The sequence below is a fragment of the Anomalospiza imberbis genome, chromosome 17, assembly GCF_031753505.1.
Source record: "Anomalospiza imberbis isolate Cuckoo-Finch-1a 21T00152 chromosome 17, ASM3175350v1, whole genome shotgun sequence".
NCBI classification, from domain to species: domain Eukaryota; kingdom Metazoa; phylum Chordata; class Aves; order Passeriformes; family Viduidae; genus Anomalospiza; species Anomalospiza imberbis.
The window spans coordinates 3,667,802-3,672,242 of record NC_089697.1 but is presented as its reverse complement, the minus strand read 5'-3'; the positions used below and the strand labels follow the sequence as shown (position 1 = coordinate 3,672,242).

Below are 4,441 nucleotides of genomic sequence, written 5' to 3'. Positions count from 1 at the left end.
CCAGATATTGGCCAGCTTGACTATGTACCAGAGCCACAATGCACAATTGTGCTGGCCCAGCAATCCTCATTAAAAGACTCTTTTGTCCTCTTTTAAACAAACAGCTTAAGCTGAAATTTTCTGTGCTGGGTACCTGTCTAAGTCTGTCTCTTTTCTGAAGGACTCAGCAAAAGTGTCTGAGCTGTTTCTGTGAATAGGGCTACAGAAAAAGGATTTTTTTGGGAGTGCTACGGATATCTTCTGTTGCTGGAAGAAGGATGAGAGCTGGTACACTGGAATAAGGTCCTAAAGTTTTAGGTGGTTTTCCACAGCACACACCTGGCAAGATGCACTGGGAATGGGGACACCTCGGGGCAGAACTCCACAGTGATGGAAGTTTTCATGTAGGGAAAAGGACAGTGGAAACGAGGTTTATTTTTAGCACTTCTGTTGGGCTGAATCCAGCAAGCCAGATGATGCTCCTTGTGATAAGCAGATGTGTTTTATCTGGCTTCAGCAAGCCCATGTGTACAGCTGAGGAGTTACGTTCCCCTTAAGTAAATTCTCCTGATGTGAACTTCCAGTCTGAAGAAATGGTTTAGCTGCAGGACCTTCTTACTGAGCACATCTGCTTGGCAATTTTGTGCAGCAGCACATCTGCCATTGAATTTAGCACAACCTGCAGAGCTCTGGGAGGTTGGAAGAAAGAGGATGGGTCAGTTTCTGGCTTGGAGAACAAACTCAGGACAAGTTGTGACTTGAAGCTCCCTAAAAGACCAGCACTTTTGACATTATGCAGCGGGCAGGTTTGGCTGAGCAGTGCTTTGTAGGGAGAGAGCTGAGCCAGGATCTGAGCCTTAGGGACACTGCCGGAGGAAGATCCTGCAGCTTTGGAGCAAAGGAGCAGTCTGCTTTGATCTGGCCCCATTTCTCATGTGCTGCTATTGGCTTTCTGTAAGAAACTTTTTAAAGAAATAAAACCAACACAAAACCAACAAATCTCAATTAAGAAACCTCCTTGCGCTGCCACCACAACTACTACCAGCTTTCAAATTCTGCCTCTTCTTACCAGCTCCTTGCTCATTTCTTGCTTCAAACCTCAGTCATTCTCTGGAGTTGTTAACATGTTTGCTTTCAATATTCTTCATTTTTTTTGTTTGTTGTGGCAGCAGTTGCTGCTCTGCCAAAGCCAGTGTTGCTGGCACGTAGGTCACTAACATCCCAGCCTCACAACAGTGCTCGTCTGTGGCACCTCCTGCTAGTTTTAATTTGTAGTTTTGCTCTTTCTTTTCCGTAGATCTCCCAATTCCATGGTTAGTCATTTTCTGCTTCATTCCTACACCTCCCATTTCCATTATCCCTTCTGGCCTGTTGTTGGTTGGACCACCTTCTCCATCCTTCTTATTCCAGCTTGGCTGCCCCATTGCTTCTCTCCATTTGTCTGTGGTGTCACCCCCCTGTGCCATTGTCCTGTGTCTGCTGTCACTGCAACGAGAGCCTGTGCTACAGCTTTATGGCCATGCCCCACCTTCCTTTGGCTATGGTGTCTGGTCCCACTGCCTGGGGCAGCACACACCTGAAGATGAAGTGGTAGCCAGGTGGGTGTACAGTGTTCTGTGTGCTCCAGAAAGGGCAGGAATTAGCTGCAGGAATTGTCCCTGTTTATTTGGCCAGCTGGTGACCGTTTTCCACCTTTCTGAGATGCTGCAGTAGATGTTCCTTCACTGGACCACAGCAGATGTAAATGTGAGGCCCTGTTTTGACTGTTCAGCTCTCTCCAGTGTCCTTGGGCTGTTCCTGACACTCCCCTTACTCTCTAACCTCTTCTACAGCACAGCTGTTGGAATTAGACACAGGAAGAGGGAGATGGAAGGTGCCTTTAGATACAAGAGGAGGAAGATGAGAGCTGCAGGGGGGTCCTTGGGGCAGAGCTGGTGGCACTGGGGTCAGCATTGGGCTCTGTTTCTTTAGAGATCTGGGCAGGCTTCTTGTCGTGCTGTTCCCTCTGCTGTCCCTTCCCAGCTGAGCACACACCCCCTTGCAAGTGCTTCCCTGTCATTGTTTACTGCTCAGCCAGTGATAAGGAAGTATTTCTCTCCTCCTTGGCTACAGTCAGCCCTCAGTGACATAATGACCAGCCAGTGTGAAACCGTTAAAATTACCTCATAAATAACTCTTAATGCCCAGAGAACCAGGAGCTGCTGTTGCTCATAGATAAATTATTCACTGCCATTATGGAACATTAAACCATGGCTAATATGGAGGTCTCCATAGGGGTTTCATTAAACACCAGAGGTTTCCTATAGATTTAATCATCAGGGAGCTGCACATCTCTTGCTGCTTGCCAGCCCTCCCGTGTTAGAGGTAATGCACTTCTGCACAGGAGTATGGGGATGTTAATGGCCAGGAAAATGTCTCTTAATGGGAGGGAAAAAATGAAATTCTCATTGTTGTTACTATGAAGTGGCAGAATGCTGTTTGCAGCAAGGTTTTTGATCTCTACATTTTGGCAGTTGTTTTTTTTTTTTTTTTTTTTTTTTTTTTTTTTTCACATGAAGACATTAAGTGTAAGTGGAAATTGTCCTCTTCCAGTCAGGAGCCAGCAAAAGGACAACACTCCAGACTTGCCTGGCCTAGCAGCAGTGGATCTTTCCAAATCTCTGCAGTTAGCTTGGCTGGGACAGAGGTGCTGCAGCATGTTGTGGTGGGCTTGGTAGTGCTGGTTAATGGTTGGAGTCAATGACCTTGGAGGCATTTTCCAGCCTCAGTGCTTCTATAATTGAATGGCTGTGTGTTGCCTGTGATGGAGGCACCTGAGATGAGACCTGTCTGCCTGTGCTACTCCCCCAGCCCCACACTGCCTGGACAGGCACCTCTGACAAGACTCATCCTCATCCTCGTCCTCATCCTCATCCTCGTCCTTGTCCGTGTCCTTGTCCTCATCCTCGTCCTCACCCTCACCCTCATTGCTGGGTGACTCCTCTGACCAAGGCGTTTGTTCAACCAGACCATTCCACCCAACCACAGCCATCACCAACACCACAGGAGCACCCAAACTCCCCGAGATGACCTGGCTGAACCCATGCATGGTTTAAATCCCCCTTTGCAGACTCTCCATCCATTGTGGGCTCCATGGCAAGGATGGTCTTTGCACCAAAGGGGTGTGGAGCACTCTCAGGTCCCCAGGCCATGGCAGAGTCTTGCAGCTGCCACCATGAATGGTTCATGTGCATTTGTTCTCCTAAAACTCTCCTGCAGCCAAGGCCAGAAGAATAGGTGGTGCCTTCCCAAGGTTTTGGAAGGCCTAATGACCACTATGGAAATATTTATAGCTTCTTCTTCCAGGAAATTGTTGGTAAGTAATTACTACAAGCATTGCACTAATTATTCCTACAATGTGTTTCCCCATTTTTTTTGTAATCTTGTCTTGCTACTGCAATATAATCTATTTTAATATTGAAATATTTAAATCACAATTTATTTCTTAATGCATTCATCTTTGTGTTATGTCCAACACTTGTCCTTTTTGGCAGTCTGGTGAAATTGTACTTATTCTCAAGGCTGCTTCAGCTGTCATTCACATGTAATTAATGTGACTACACCACTGATGACTCCGCTGACATTAATTAGAGGTGTGAATAGGAAATCACACCCAGCAATGCTGCCTGTTGGGTTTCCTGTTCCACCATCCCAGCCCCACCGTTTCAGCTGGGCAGTGGGTGGACAACTGCCAAGTAGCCACGTCAAAGTGGACTCGCTGCGGCTCAGGGAATGCTGCGTCCATGGCAAAACTCAGGGTTTTCTTCTGTGCAGTGGGATTTGCACTGGCTTTTAGACCAAATCAGTGGTCTGATGGCTCTTCAGGGCTTCTCTGCCATGGCTCCAGCCAGTGCTCACCCCAAATGAGCTGAAAGGGACCATGTGGGAGTGGGAGTGCTCACTGATGCACTCATCCCTGTCTGCTGCCTGGCCTGAGCAGCATCTGGCTGAAACGTGCCCCAGCTCCCTTCTGGAAAGCAGAAAGGGAGATGAACCAAGGGAAAAAGAAACAAAAATTTGAACAGGACAAGGATGGGCAGCGCTTCTAATTTTGTGTTTGAATCACAGCTTGAGTCTCCCTTTGGAATCATCACTTAGTTTCACTGATTATACAGAGAAATGCAGCCTCTGACATTAGGAGTCTAAATTAGGTGAGGTGATTACTCCTTTAAACTCAAATAAGGTACTAATCCTTCAGGAACCCTGATCTTTCTGGCTTCTCTTCCATTCCATCCTCAAAGTACAAATTAAAAAGGTGAACTATTACAACTTAAATGTTTTTCAGAACTCTGATTATTTTTCTGACCCCCATTTCTCCCTCAGCAGGATAGAAATGATGCTCGCTGAGGCTGCAGCAAACCCAACCCTTTACCATGATTAAAAAAAAAAAAAAATTGAGATCTGAAGGGAGATGATAGAGGGG

General features: G+C 46.7%; 1 long non-coding RNA gene across 1 annotated transcript; it reads right to left on the bottom strand.

Annotated features, from left to right (window-relative positions):
• Positions 1-400: 400 nt before the first annotated feature.
• On the bottom strand, positions 401-1,931 carry LOC137484414 (uncharacterized). The gene is made up of 2 exons (XR_011004859.1): positions 1,793-1,931; positions 401-668 (listed from the first exon to the last, which is right to left on the bottom strand). It is a non-coding gene; the product is annotated as an uncharacterized lncRNA (long non-coding RNA).
• Positions 1,932-4,441: the final 2,510 nt, after the last annotated feature.